At 57.4% G+C, this 15440-nt stretch overlaps 1 protein-coding gene across 1 annotated transcript in view; it reads right to left on the bottom strand.

Annotated features, from left to right (window-relative positions):
* The window catches only part of LOC147736708 (uncharacterized), a 175853-nt gene extending 170636 nt beyond the window's left edge, over positions 1-5217 (bottom strand). The window contains exon 1 of the mRNA XM_086953437.1: positions 5139-5217. The gene's annotated coding sequence lies outside the window, so the exon portion shown is untranslated. The remainder of the gene's footprint in view (positions 1-5138) is intronic.
* Positions 5218-15440: the final 10223 nt, after the last annotated feature.

Raw genomic sequence — 15440 nt, 5'->3', positions numbered from 1 at the left:
CCTGGACTCACCCACTCTGGTGTCAGCTCTCCTCCTCTCCTGGTCTCACCCCGCCCCCCTCAGGTGTCATCTCTCCTCCTCTCCTGGTCTCACCCCCTCTGGTGTCATCTCTCCTCCTCTCCTGGTCTCACCCCCTCTGGTGTCATCTCTCCCCACTGCCCCCTGGACTCACCCCCTCTGGTGTCATCTTTCCTCCTCTCCTGGTCTCACCCCCTCTGGTGTCATCTCTCCTCCTCTCCTCCCCCATGGACTCACCCCCTCTGGTGTCATCTCTCCTCCTCTCCTCCCCCATGGACTCACCCCCTCTGGTGTCATCTCTCCTCCTCCCTGGACTCACCCCCTCTGGTGTCATCTCTCCTCCTTGCCTCCCCCCTGGACTCACCCCCTCTGGTGTCATCTCTCCTCCTCTCCTTGTCTCACCCCCTCTGGTGTCATCTCTCCTCCTCTCCTCCCCCCTGGTCTCATCCCCTCTGGTGTCATCTCTCCTCCTCTCCTCCCCCCTGGACTCACCCCCTCTGGTGTCATCTCTCCTCCTCTCCTCCCCCCTGGACTCACCCCCTCTGGTGTCATCTCTCCTCCTCTCCTGGTCTCACCCCCTCTGGTGTCATCTCTCCTCCACTCCTGGTCTCACCCCCTCTGGTGTCATCTCTCCTCCACTCCTGGTCTCACCCCCTCTGGTGTCATCTCTCCTCCTCTCCTGGTCTCACCCCCTCTGGTGTCATCTCTCCTCCACTCCTGGTCTCACCCCCTCTGGTGTCATCTCTCCTCCACTCCTGGTCTCACCCCCTCTGGTGTCATCTCTCCTCCACTCCTGGTCTCACCCCCTCTGGTGTCATCTCTCCTCCACTCCTGGTCTCACCCCCTCTGGTGTCATCTCTCCTCCACTCCTGGTCTCACCCCCTCTGGTGTCATCTCTCCTCCTCTCCTGGTCTCACCCCCTCTGGTGTCATCTCTCCTCCTCTCCTGGTCTCACCCCCTCTGGTGTCATCTCTACTCCTCTCCTGGTCTCACCCCCCCCTCTGGTGTCATCTCTCCCCACTGCCCCCTGGACTCACCCCCTCTGGTGTCATCTCTCCTCCTCTCCTGGTCTCACCCCCTCTGGTGTCATCTCTCCCCACTGCCCCCTGGACTCACCCCCTCTGGTGTCATCTCTCCTCCTCTCCTCCCCCATGGACTCACCCCCTCTGGTGTCATCTCTCCTCCACTCCTGGTCTCACCCCCTCTGGTGTCATCTCTCCTCCACTCCTGGTCTCACCCCCTCTGGTGTCATCTCTCCTCCACTCCTGGTCTCACCCCCTCTGGTGTCATCTCTCCTCCACTCCTGGTCTCACCCCCTCTGGTGTCATCTCTCCTCCACTCCTGGTCTCACCCCCTCTGGTGTCATCTCTCCTCCTCTCCTGGTCTCACCCCCTCTGGTGTCATCTCTCCTCTCCTGGTCTCACCCCCTCTGGTGTCATCTCTCCTCCTCTCCTGGTCTCACCCCCTCTGGTGTCATCTCTCCTCCACTCCTGGTCTCACCCCCTCTGGTGTCATCTCTCCTCCTCTCCTGGTCTCACCCCCTCTGGTGTCATCTCTCCCCACTGCCCCCTGGACTCACCCCCTCTGGTGTCATCTCTCCTCCACTCCTGGTCTCACCCCCTCTGGTGTCATCTCTCCTCCACTCCTGGTCTCACCCCCTCTGGTGTCATCTCTCCTCCACTCCTGGTCTCACCCCCTCTGGTGTCATCTCTCCTCCTCTCCTGGTCTCACCCCCTCTGGTGTCATCTCTCCTCCACTCCTGGTCTCACCCCCTCTGGTGTCATCTCTCCTCCACTCCTGGTCTCACCCCCTCTGGTGTCATCTCTCCCCACTGCCCCCTGGACTCACCCCCTCTGGTGTCAGCTCTCCTCCTCTCCTGGTCTCACCCCGCCCCCCTCAGGTGTCATCTCTCCTCCTCTCCTGGTCTCACCCCCTCTGGTGTCATCTCTCCTCCACTCCTGGTCTCACCCCCTCTGGTGTCATCTCTCCTCTCCTGGTCTCACCCCCTCTGGTGTCATCTCTCCTCCACTCCTGGTCTCACCCCCTCTGGTGTCATCTCTCCTCCACTCCTGGTCTCACCCCCTCTGGTGTCATCTCTCCTCCTCTCCTGGTCTCACCCCCTCTGGTGTCATCTCTCCCCACTGCCCCCTGGACTCACCCCCTCTGGTGTCATCTTTCCTCCTCTCCTCTCCCCTGGACTCACCCCCTCTGGTGTCATCTCTCCTCCACTCCTGGTCTCACCCCCTCTGGTGTCATCTCTCCTCTCCCCTGGACCCCGCCCCCCTCAGGTGTCATCTCTCCTCCTCTCCTGGTCTCACCCCCTCTGGTGTCATCTCTCCTCCTCTCCTGGTCTCACCCCCTCTGGTGTCATCTCTCCCCACTGCCCCCTGGACTCACCCCCTCTGGTGTCATCTTTCCTCCTCTCCTGGTCTCACCCCCTCTGGTGTCATCTCTCCTCCTCTCCTCCCCCATGGACTCACCCCCTCTGGTGTCATCTCTCCTCCTCCCTGGACTCACCCCCTCTGGTGTCATCTCTCCTCCTTGCCTCCCCCCTGGACTCACCCCCTCTGGTGTCATCTCTCCTCCTCTCCTTGTCTCACCCCCTCTGGTGTCATCTCTCCTCCTCTCCTCCCCCCTGGTCTCATCCCCTCTGGTGTCATCTCTCCTCCTCTCCTCCCCCCTGGACTCACCCCCTCTGGTGTCATCTCTCCTCCTCTCCTGGTCTCACCCCCTCTGGTGTCATCTCTCCTCCACTCCTGGGTCTCACCCCCTCTGGTGTCATCTCTCCTCCTCTCCTCCCCCCTGGTCTCATCCCCTCTGGTGTCATCTCTCCTCCTCTCCTCCCCCCTGGACTCACCCCCTCTGGTGTCATCTCTCCTCCTCTCCTCCCCCCTGGACTCACCCCCTCTGGTGTCATCTCTCCTCCTCTCCTGGTCTCACCCCCTCTGGTGTCATCTCTCCTCCACTCCTGGTCTCACCCCCTCTGGTGTCATCTCTCCTCCTCTCCTGGTCTCACCCCCTCTGGTGTCATCTCTCCTCCACTCCTGGTCTCACCCCCTCTGGTGTCATCTCTCCTCCACTCCTGGTCTCACCCCCTCTGGTGTCATCTCTCCTCCACTCCTGGTCTCACCCCCTCTGGTGTCATCTCTCCTCCACTCCTGGTCTCACCCCCTCTGGTGTCATCTCTCCTCCTCTCCTGGTCTCACCCCCTCTGGTGTCATCTCTCCTCCTCTCCTGGTCTCACCCCCTCTGGTGTCATCTCTACTCCTCTCCTGGTCTCACCCCCCCCTCTGGTGTCATCTCTCCCCACTGCCCCCTGGACTCACCCCCTCTGGTGTCATCTCTCCTCCTCTCCTGGTCTCACCCCCTCTGGTGTCATCTCTCCTCCTCTCCTCTCCCCTGGACTCACCCCCTCTGGTGTCATCTCTCCTCCACTCCTGGTCTCACCCCCTCTGGTGTCATCTCTCCTCCACTCCTGGTCTCACCCCCTCTGGTGTCATCTCTCCTCCACTCCTGGTCTCACCCCCTCTGGTGTCATCTCTCCTCCACTCCTGGTCTCACCCCCTCTGGTGTCATCTCTCCTCCACTCCTGGTCTCACCCCCTCTGGTGTCATCTCTCCTCCTCTCCTGGTCTCACCCCGCCCCCCTCAGGTGTCATCTCTCCTCCTCTCCTGGTCTCACCCCCTCTGGTGTCATCTCTCCTCCTCTCCTGGTCTCACCCCCTCTGGTGTCATCTCTCCTCTCCTGGTCTCACCCCCTCTGGTGTCATCTCTCCTCCTCTCCTGGTCTCACCCCCTCTGGTGTCATCTCTCCTCCACTCCTGGTCTCACCCCCTCTGGTGTCATCTCTCCTCCTCTCCTGGTCTCACCCCCTCTGGTGTCATCTCTCCTCCACTCCTGGTCTCACCCCCTCTGGTGTCATCTCTCCTCCACTCCTGGTCTCACCCCCTCTGGTGTCATCTCTCCCCACTGCCCCCTGGACTCACCCCCTCTGGTGTCAGCTCTCCTCCTCTCCTGGTCTCACCCCGCCCCCCTCAGGTGTCATCTCTCCTCCTCTCCTGGTCTCACCCCCTCTGGTGTCATCTCTCCTCCACTCCTGGTCTCACCCCCTCTGGTGTCATCTCTCCTCTCCTGGTCTCACCCCCTGTGGTGTCATCTCTCCTCCACTCCTGGTCTCACCCCCTCTGGTGTCATCTCTCCTCCACTCCTGGTCTCACCCTCTCTGGTGTCATCTCTCCTCCTCTCCTGGTCTCACCCCCTCTGGTGTCATCTCTCCCCACTGCCCCCTGGACTCACCCCCTCTGGTGTCATCTTTCCTCCTCTCCTCTCCCCTGGACTCACCCCCTCTGGTGTCATCTCTCCTCCTCTCCTGGTCTCACCCCCTCTGGTGTCATCTCTCCTCCTCTCCTCTCCCCTGGACTCACCCCCTCTGGTGTCATCTTTCCTCCTCTCCTCTCCCCTGGACTCACCCCCTCTGGTGTCATCTCTCCTCCTCTCCTGGTCTCACCCCCTCTGGTGTCATCTCTCCTCCTCTCCTGGTCTCACCCCCTCTGGTGTCATCTCTCCCCACTGCCCCCTGGACTCACCCCCTCTGGTGTCATCTTTCCTCCTCTCCTCTCCCCTGGACTCACCCCCTCTGGTGTCATCTCTCCTCCACTCCTGGTCTCACCCCCTCTGGTGTCATCTCTCCTCCACTCCTGGTCTCACCCCCTCTGGTGTCATCTCTCCTCCACTCCTGGTCTCACCCCCTCTGGTGTCATCTCTCCCCACTGCCCCCTGGACTCACCCCCTCTGGTGTCATCTCTCCTCCTCTCCTCCTCCCTGGACTCACCCCCTCTGGTGTCATCTCTCCTCCTCTCCCCTGGACTCACCCCCTCTGGTGTCATCTCTCCTCCTCTCCTGGTCTCACCCCCTCTGGTGTCATCTCTCCTCTCCTGGTCTCACCCCCTCTGGTGTCATCTTTCCTCCACTCCTGGTCTCACCCCCTCTGGTGTCATCTCTCCTCCTCTCCTCCCCCCTAGTCTCACCCCCTCTGGTGTCATCTCTCCTCCTCTCCCCTGGACTCACCCCCTCTGGTGTCATCTCTCCTACTCCCCTCTCCCCACTGCCCCCTGGACTCACCTCTCCTCGCAGCTGCCTCTGTTCCCCTCTGTAGTAAACTCATGAACATATTCACTTCCGGGTGACAGGAGGTTGTGGCAGCTCTGAGCGGAGGTTGTTTGTGGCATCTGTTTTTTTCCAGCAAACTGCTGCTTCCGGGTCAATTGCGGTAGAATCAACACCAGCAGCGGAGGCGGAAGGAAGGATAACATGACCCCTAAAGAAAGGTCTGTTTCCGGGTCAGCGGCGGCAGAGTCAGCCCAGATACCGGATGCTGCTGAGCTCCTCTGTGACTGGAGGAGAATAGTGTCCGGGTTACCGGGGGTCCCAGCCTCCTGCAGGGGAGAGGAGCCCTGAGGGGCTGTCCGTCCATTGGAAGGAGGAGCCCTGAGGGTCTGTCTGTCTGTCCAGGGAGGAGGAGCCCTGAGGGTCTGTCTGTCTGTCTGTCCATTGGAAGGAGGAGCCCTGAGGGTCTGTCTGTCTGTCCAGGGAGGAGGAGCCCTGAGGGTCTGTCTGTCTGTCCAGTGGAAGGAGGAGCTCTGAGCGTCTGTCTGTCTGTCTGTCCGTGGGAAGGAGGAGCCCTGAGGGTCTGTCTGTCTGTCCAGGAGAAGGAGGAGCCCTGAGGGTCTGTCTGTCTGTCCAGTGGAAGGAGGAGCCCTGAGGGTCTGTCTGTCCAGTGGAAGGAGGAACCCTGAGGGTCTGTCTGTCCAGTGGAAGGAGGAGCCCTGAGGGTCTGTCTATCTGCATGTCCAGTGAGGAGGAGCCCTGAGGGTCTGTCTGTCTGTCCAGTGGAAGGAGGAGCCCCTGAGGGTCTGTGTCTGTCCAGTGGAAGGAGGAGCCCTGAGGGTCTGTCTATCTGTCTGTCCAGTGGAAGGAGAAGCCTTGAGGGTCTGTCTGTCTGTCCGTCCAGTGGAAGGAGGAGCCCTGAGGGTCTGTCTGTCCAGTGGAAGGAGGAACCCTGAGGGTCTGTCTGTCTGTCTGTCTGTCCAGGGAGGGAGGAGAAGCCCTGAGGGTCTGTCTGTCTGTCCAGTGGAAGGCGGAGCCCTGAGGGTCTGTCTGTCTGTCCAGTGGAAGGAGGAGCCTTGAGGGTCTGTCTGTCTGTCCGTCCAGTGGAAGAAGGAGCCCTGAGGGTCTGTCTGTCCAGTGGAAGGAGGAGCACCGAGTGTCTGTCTGTCCGTCTGTCTGTCCAGGGAGGGAGGAGGAGCCCTGAGGGTCTGTCTGTCTGTCTGTCTAGGGGGGAGGAGGAGCCCTGAGGGTCTGTCTGTCTGTCTTTCCAGAGGAAGAAGGAGCCCCGAGTGTCTGTCTGTCTGTCTGTCCAGGGAGGGAGGAGGAGCCCTGAGGGTCTGTCTGTCTGTGCAGTGGAAGGAGGAGCCCCGAGTGTCTGTCTGTCTGTCTGTCCAGGCAGGGACGAGGAGCCCTGAGGGTCTGTCTGTCTGTCCAATAGAAGGAGGAGCCCTGAGGGTCTGTCTATCTGTCTGTCCGGTGAAAGGAGGAGCCCTGAGGGTCTGTCTGTCTGTCTAGTGGAAGGAAGAATCCTGTCTGTCTGTCTGTCTGTCTGTCTGTCCGTCCAGGGGAAGGAGGAGCCCTGAGGGTCTGTCGGTCTGACCAGTGGAGGGAGGAGCCCTGTCTGTCTGCAGTTACCTTCGTTTTCAGACCCTCACAGCCCGCTCCACTGACCTCAGACCCCTCTGCCCCATATGGAAATGTCTGCCCAGGGAGGGCATGTTTGTCATCCTGCAGGACACTTCCGCAAAGAAACTAAAACGTCTTACGTGGTTATTTCCTTGGCTCCACTTTCCACAGCTTGCTTGTTTCCTTTGTTGACCTCATAAACATACCCTTTTTATATTATCTTGTTTATTAAACGTTTAAACATTTGATGATAGCAGCCCTGCCACCCTTCTGGGGTCCATGCGTGATGAATAAAAAAAAACAGACTGGAGTAATCCATCACGCGTCATTGAGCTCAGAAACATGGCAGCTACTGACACTCCCACAAATAATTCCAAACTCAGTCCTGCCAGGAATCATGCATCAGACGTGACTCTAACGCATTTCAGTGGGGTGATCCGCATCACCTCACTGAAATGCATTGTCACGCATTTGCATAGTGTCTGAGCATCACCGAAGCGCTGCCTAAAACGGTAATATTATAGAATCTGGCAGCTAGCACTGCAGCGTGGCCTGCTCCTGCCGGTTTGGTTCTGTAGCTGCTAGACTGAGTGCTAGGAAGCTCCATCATATGAAAATTATATCCCTGCATGTCTCTCCGCTCTCGCACGGTAGTGCTCAAAGGCTACTAACATCACAGGCCGGGGAGCCCCAATGAGATAAAGCCATACCTGGTGCCGCCAGGTGACGTCACTTCCTGCTGCGCCTGCCAAAGGCGGGGAGTTTAATTTAGAACTACTGTCTGGTTCCTGCGGCGCGTTGGGCGCCTTACCAGTCTCTCTCCATGGACTGCAGTGACTTGTGCAATGGGTATTGCAAACAAAACAGGTGATGGACAGAATGTGGATCAATGTCACACATTCACCCCAGTCCAAAGATCTGGGCCCAAATCCATCGTTTTTTTGCACTCCACACCACCCTGGGTTAGACAATGGCGATATGCAAATCAGCTCTGACCCTGTGCCCCATGGGAACAGTCCAGTCCGAACTACAAAAGCCATGTCCTTCCCAGAACGGAATCAAGCATCCGAGGACCGGACCGGTTGTGCAATGGGTATGGCCGCTCACAACCTAGACTACCGCGCATTGTGTGAGGCAGCGATAGACCAGACCCCACCGGTCCTCTTGTGAACTTGCAGCATTTCAGGTACAGTTATGGCAACTGCATTATAATTATGCAAGAGCTCGCATGCAGGCGGCGGCCGCAACTTAACAAATGTCCCGTCCGCACGCACATGATTGCAGCCAGTAGTGGGCTCACCAATTACCTTGCGCCAGTCCTGTAGCACACAGCCCGCCCCAACAGCTCCCAAAACCACCATCCACATGTGTGGAGGGCAGGGACCCTGTTTGGCCTCATCTGCCCTCCTGCCTCCAGTCACATGTGGGCTCTTTGTACTCCAGTTCCTTGCGAGTGGCGGCACACTGACATGGGAGAGTCACGCTGCCTGTTCAGCTGACACAAATCATCTTTCAAGCACCGGCCACTGCAGTTACCGTGTGTTGGACCTGTCAGCCTTAGGGTGGTCTTCCCATACCTTTTTTTCCCTTTAGCCTCTCATTTTTACCTTACCTTTTGTTGGACTTAGGACTCTGGGCGCCTCACCACTGCTAAACAGTGCTGAGGAGCAGGTGCTCTCCCTTAAAACCTTGTGAGGCTGGCATATCTGCCACAAGCCACTGCTACCGCAGTAAGGCGTAATCCTCCATAGGCTAATATTGGGAACCCCCCCTTATGGGATAACTTCTGACAGGGACCTAATAAGTCTGTCATGTTTGGTCTTGTTGGACTCGGGGTGGGGAACCCTTTCCAATGATATATAGGGTTTGGGAATTACTACGCTAGGGATCCTACTTTGATAAAGGGGACTGTAGGAAGGGGGAGTCTCTAGTTGGCGCAGTGCAGCACTGGCGACAAGCAGGGACTCTCTCTTCCTCGTCAGGGCTGAGGGTTACCTTCAAGACAACCTCTGCTTACCCTCTAGGTAGTGTGGCTTAAGCAGTCTTAGGCTAATCTCTGGGGCACATAGGGTTAAAAATTTGCAATATTACACCATCACCACCAACCCACCACACAATGACACCAAACTGTATTTTGTAAAAATATATATTCTTTATATAATTTCAAGCAGGCTTGTAAATACAGTTTTTCAGGTTATTTTCCAGGATTCCAGTTTACTCTTCGACATATACCACAGTTCTTGTTCAGTTTGTAATCAAAAGCAGTCTTTACCCTTCAAAAAGAGTGTCACAGTTCCTGAATGCGATCTTGGGGGTCTTTTACCCCGTTCCAGGACAGTACAGCGCTTTTCTAGGGCTTCTGGGCGCTGTACCCGGCTTTGGATGCAAGTCCCTATTAACCCTCACGCCTTCCGCGTGAGCAGGGGTGCGCGGCGTTCTCTCCGATGGCCGAGAGGAGGCGTACCGGCCTCCCAGTCACCGTGGTAGGCGCACAATTCTTAGCGCACAGGGTTTGGCAGCCAAAGAGCGGACCTTCGAATGTGGCACTCTCAGGGAAGGGGCCCTTCTAGGATGGGGCAAGGTTGGCAGAGTACCGACTCCCCTTAGGGCGTTAGGGCACCTCGTAAGCTGAGAGGCGTTCCGCTGGCAGTGCGTCTCGAACTGAGCTGCGGGACGACTTCCCGGAGTCTCGCAGTTCAGAGCGCACAGAGCGGGGGCCAGCAGGGGACGAGGGGTGCGCGCCTCACGGACTCCGTGTCCAGAGCGCGGCGCACTTTAGCACAACAGTACCTTTTAATCCTTGAAGGCGGGGGTCCGGGGCGGACGATGCCGGGGTTGATCGTAGGTCCCATGTCGCGGTGTCTTCCTCGGTCGATCCGAGCGGCGGCTCGGCTCAGGAGGGCGGCGTTGCGGTGGGGGTCAGATCTTCCGGCGAGGTGCTCCCGGCCTGGCAAGAGGGGGGCAGGGCCCCGGGCAGCAGTGAGAGGCGCGAACACAGCCTCTGGGCGCACAGCGGGTCGTCCTTCTCTCCCCACGCCGCTGCAGCTTGCAAACGGCAGCGGCTGGGGCTTCAGGGCAACTTCTTCTCCTGTGAAGCAGGCAGGCACAAGGCAGGGTCCGTTCTTGCGGTGCAGACCGCAGTTAGGCAGGCGACAGGCACGGTGCTGGGGCCAGCGAGGCTGGTCCTGGCGATGTCAGCTGGGGCCTGCCAGATAGCAGTTGCGGTGCTCGGCTGGACGGGGGTGCCAAGAGCCTTTCAGAGGGCACAGTGATTCTCTCACGGCGCACTCCGCTTCTCCTCAGTAGTGGTGCAGGACAGATGCACGACTCACGGCAGCTTTCTCTTCCAGGGTAGCGCCCACTGTTCCTGGGGCGCTGGTCAGGGGGCAAGCTCACAGCAAGCCCTTGGAGATCTTGGTAAAAGTTTGGCACAAGTTGAATAAAGGCAAAGTCTTTCAGTCTTTCTTTTCCTGCTCTCCTTCAGCAGCAAGGCACCCACCACAGGCCAGTCTCTTGGGGTCAGAGTCAGTACTTCTCCTTGCAGCTCCCAGGGTCCTTCTCATCAGGCAGAGCTTCTTCTTTGCGCAAACTGGATCTCATTTACAAGGAGCAGGGCTCCTACTTTTATACCCAGTTTCTTTTGTTCTTTCAGGCCAGGGGGGCCTTTGCATAACTGTTCTCAGTCCCTGAGCACTTGTGGTGGGTACTTCTGCTTCTGCATTCAGTGTGAGGGCAGGCACATCAGCCGCTCCCCAGGGGGGCGGAGCCGGCATTGTGAAGACAGGGGCAGCTTGAGCACTTTGTTGACAAGCTTCGGTCCTTCCTGGTCCAGGTGCAGGCTGAGTCATCAGTCGCTCCCCAGGAGGGCGGAGCCAGCATTGTGGAGGCAGAGCACAGCCTGATGCATCACTCAGGGGAAACTCCCACCACCCACTAAGGTGTCATCCTGCTATTCACAACCTGTCAACTCCCAGCCCTGTCACTCACACACCCAGACAGTCAGATACACACACAAGAGCAGAGGCGGGCTGAAATGGTTAAGCAAGCAAATGCTAACTTTCTAAAAGTAACATTTGCAAACCCAGGATATTAAAATAAACTTTACTAAAAGAAGTATTTTATTATTCTGAGTTCAGGCATACTAAACATGACTCTCTACCATGTTCCCTGAGCCTGCTGGGATTATAGAGTGTAATAATTCCAGCAGCCCATTCTGGCCTAAGGGGAGCAGGTAGCCTTGCAATAGTGAAAAACGAATTTGGATGTAATTCACTACTAGGACATGCCACACACATCAGGGCTTGTCCTACCTTACACTTACAATGCACCCTGCCCTCAGGCCTACCATAGGGGTGACTAATATGAAGTTAAGGGAAGGTTTAGGGGCTGGCAAGTGGGTGCACTTGCCCAGCCAGCATGACAGTACCAGACTGCACGCAGGTTCTGCAATGGCAGACCCTAGACACATTTTACGGCTGCTTCTGTGGGTGGCGCAACCAGCGCTGCAGGCCCACTAGCAGTATTGGCATTTACAAGCCCTGGCACTCCTGGTGCACTTTACTAGGGACTAACAGTAAATCCAATGAAGCAATCATGGACATCAATCACATGTACAGTTTTCAGTAGGGAGAGCATATGCACGTTAGCACTGGTCAGCAGTGGGAAAGTGCCCAGAGTCATTAAACCAAACAAAATAGGTCAGAGAGAGTATTGGAGAAAGGCAAAAAGTTTAGGGATGACCCTGCCAAGAGGCCCAGGTCCAACACAACCCCCTTCCAGCCAAAACGCAGGGTAGACCAATCACCACTGTGATGGGCTTCCCTGCTTGGGGCGATAGAACATGGACCTGGCCCGCAACAGCAGGGGCACATTCCAGTTCTACGCCAATCAGAACCTATTTTAAATCCTCTGTACATACTCTCAGGGTCCACCCAGCTACTCCATGGGGCACCCTTCTCTTCCTCTGTGGACACCACCTGTGCAGCCTCTAACCTTAACTTGCTCACAGGTGTGTCCCAACAGACAGTCATCAAATCACAGTGGCCACTGACAGTAGTCAGGGCTGAGACCCAGGCCTCATGCCTCCCAGGGCTCCCAAACCTCTGTGGCCTCAGAGAGTGGGGGGCAGTAGCCCCAGGTGCTTGGCACCCTTTGTCCACTCTCCCTCCTGTCAGGTCAGGTATGTCATCCTGGCACTGACCCACCAGCTCCAGGCCTGTACCTGGCAGCTGAACCAAAAACTGGGGTGGGCTCTCCCACACCCGGTCCTCCTCCTTGGGGCTCTGTACCCTCCCACCTGGAGTGGTACCCCCTTCCAGAATTGTCAGCGCACCTGTGGCAGGTGATCTGCACAATTCGCCCACCAGTTCAGGGGTGCTATCCTGCAACTGGGGCACCAGGTCAGGGGGGACACCCTGCACCTGGCCCTTAAACCTAGGGTCTAGACCCTCTAGTTGAACCGGGGTCAGAGGCGAGGACTTCCTCCCTCTGCACCCCCTTCCAGAGTACTGCCCACTCCCAATTGGAGTGGTACCCCTAGAAGCGACATGGGCCAGGACACTGATTACAGTGGTCCTGCCCTCCAGATCAGACAACACCTGAACCTGGCTCTCCAACTCAGGGACCCAACCCTGCAGTTGAACACTTGCCTGGTGCACCAGGACTTCCCGGGGAGCACGCATGCCCCCCCTGAGGGTGGCACATAGCTCATGTGCCGTGCGACAGTATGCCTGGCGCAGATCTCCCAACCCCTGTCCATCTGACAGTGCGGGAAGATCCCCCAGGACAGAAGTGGTGTCCCCATGGTCATTCACTGGGGACGCAGCCCTGCTGGCTGGCCCCTGACCCACTGGTTCTTCCACTGGGGACTCTTTCTCCCTCTCGTCCCTCCTTCTGGACTTCTGCACCCTCCCAACTGGAGCGGTACTGCCAGATACCAGAACTACTGGAGCTCTGTTTACAGAGCCTCCACGTTCTCTAGCCACTGGGGGATCCCCCTCAGCGGGTGACTCCTCCGGACAGCCTAGGCTCCCCACCTGGTGTTCCCTTAAAGAACCATCCAGGCTCTGAGACTGAGGTTGGGCACTACCGGGACAAAACCCATTCTCACTCCTTCCCCTCAAGGACAGGACGTGAGGCCCTACACCCCTCTCACTACTACAGGACCTAGCTGGGCTACTCTGCGCCACTTCCACCACTCTGGGCTGGTAGATACCTGAGCCACTCCCCACAGGATCACACCCCAATGCCTCTTCAGACCCTCTGGAATCCACCACAAGGTCTGCCTCCAATGTGAGCTCCCTGGGGTCAGAGAACTCACTCTCAAACAGGTGTTGGCATAGCTCTGGAAAACTGGGACTTAAAGTATGCTCTCCCACAATTGGATTACACAGCCCCCTAGCAGGGTTAACCAAACTATCCTTCACCTCACCATCCAGCGCCTCACACACATACTCCACACCATCCTTCTGAGACTGGCCAGACAGTAGTGGACTGTCTCTGTCACACAACCCACACTCTTCTGGGCGGTCCTTACACTCACCCACCAGGACCTCAACCATGGGGGAATCCCTCCCACCACTAGGACCATGAACTCCTACGCCAGTCACCCTACTCCCTTCAGGGTCGCTGCGCACTACTGGAGCTACCTCATGCCCTTGAACCTCCTGATGTAAGTTAACCCCCTCCAAGTCAGGTGCCATATCTCTAGGTGCGCGCACTATGCTGTCAGCACTAGATACCTTAATGTTGCTGCCACCATCTGAGCTGGACTCCACCTCCAACTCAGCAAAGCTCAATCTCTGAGCTACACATATTTCTTGTTGCTGGGCTGAAGCCCTCCTGGCCTCAAGCCCCTCGAGCTCCAAGTCAAGTTTCCTCATTCTTAAGTCATGCGCAAGCTCCATTTTCATTTCTTCCAGGGCTAACTTCCTAGATTCTAGCTCCAGTTGGCAATTCAATTTCAGCTCCGCCAACTTCATTTCATGTATTATGGCCTCCTTCCTGTCCGTCAACTCCTCTGGCGACAGGGCTCTACCAAAATTCATGATGCTTCTTGCTGGTTCAGTTTCCATTCTGACTGATCCAGGCATGACTTCACAACAAATGGGGATTCTCTCAGTAAAACATAAATCAAAAAAAGTCTGTGGCTAAGTTACTGGACTGTAATCACTATGCAATGGTCAGTAGCTAAGGTAAAACACTGCAAATGTAAATTCGCGATCCTCACTGCTGCGTCCAATGTAGGAAGGGGGAGTCTCTAGTTGGCGCAGTGCAGTACTAGCGACAAGCAGGGACTCTCTCTTCCTGGTCAGGGCTGAGGGTTACCTTCAAGACAACCTCTGCTTACCCTCTAGGTAGTGTGGCTTAAGCAGTCTTAGGCTAATCTCTGGGGCACATAGGGTTAAACATTTGCAATATTACACCATCACCACCAACCCACCACACAATGACACCAAACTGTATTTTGTAAAAATATATATTCTTTATATAATTTCAAGCAGGCTTGTAAATACAGTTTTTCAGGTTATTTTCCAGGATTCCAGTTTACTCTTCGACATATACCACAGTTCTTGTTCAGTTTGTAATCAAAAGCAGTCTTTACCCTTCAAAAAGAGTGTCACAGTTCCTGAATGCGATCTTGGGGGTCTTTTACCCCGTTCCAGGACAGTACAGCGCTTTTCTAGGGCTTCTGGGCGCTGTACCCGGCTTTGGATGCAAGTCCCTATTAACCCTCACGCCTTCCGCGTGAGCAGGGGTGCGCGGCGTTCTCTCCGATGGCCGAGAGGAGGCGTACCGGCCTCCCAGTCACCGTGGTAGGCGCACAATTCTTAGCGCACAGGGTTTGGCAGCCAAAGAGCGGACCTTCGAATGTGGCACTCTCAGGGAAGGGGCCCTTCAAGGATGGGGCAAGGTTGGCAGAGTACCGACTCCCCTTAGGGCGTTAGGGCACCTCGTAAGCTGAGAGGCGTTCCGCTGGCAGTGCGTCTCGAACTGAGCTGCGGGACGGCTTCCCGGAGTCTCGCAGTTCAGAGCGCACAGAGCGGGGGCCAGCAGGGGACGAGGGGTGCGCGCCTCACGGACTCCGTGTCCAGAGCGCGGCGCACTTTAGCACAACAGTACCTTTTAATCCTTGAAGGCGGGGGTCCGGGGCGGACGATGCCGGGGTTGATCGTAGGTCCCTCGTCGCGGTGTCTTCCTCAGTCGATCCGAGCGGCGGCTCGGCTCAGGAGGGCGGCGTTGCGGTGGGGGTCAGATCTTCCGGCGAGGTGCTCCCGGCCTGGCAAGAGGGGGGCAGGGCCCCGGGCAGCAGTGAGAGGCGCGAACACAGCCTCTGGGCGCACAGCGGGTCGTCCTTCTCTCCCCACGCCGCTGCAGCTTGCAAACGGCAGCGGCTGGGGCTTCAGGCCAACTTCTTCTCCTGTGAAGCAGGCAGGCACAAGGCAGGGTCCGTTCTTGCGGTGCAGACCGCAGTTAGGCAGGCGACAGGCACGGTGCTGGGGCCAGCGAGGCTGGTCCTGGCGATGTCAGCTGGGGCCTGCCAGATAGCAGTTGTGGTGCTCGGCTGGACGGGGGTGCCAAGAGCCTTTCAGAGGGCACAGTGATTCTCTCACGGTGCACTCCGCTTCTCCTCAGTAGTGGTGCAGGACAGATGCACGACTCACGGCAGCTTTCTCTTCCAGGGTAGCGCCC

The sequence above is a fragment of the Lissotriton vulgaris genome, chromosome 1_2 (assembly GCF_964263255.1).
Source record: "Lissotriton vulgaris chromosome 1_2, aLisVul1.2, whole genome shotgun sequence".
Taxonomy (NCBI): domain Eukaryota; kingdom Metazoa; phylum Chordata; class Amphibia; order Caudata; family Salamandridae; genus Lissotriton; species Lissotriton vulgaris.
This window is presented reverse-complemented; position numbering and strand designations above follow the sequence as displayed.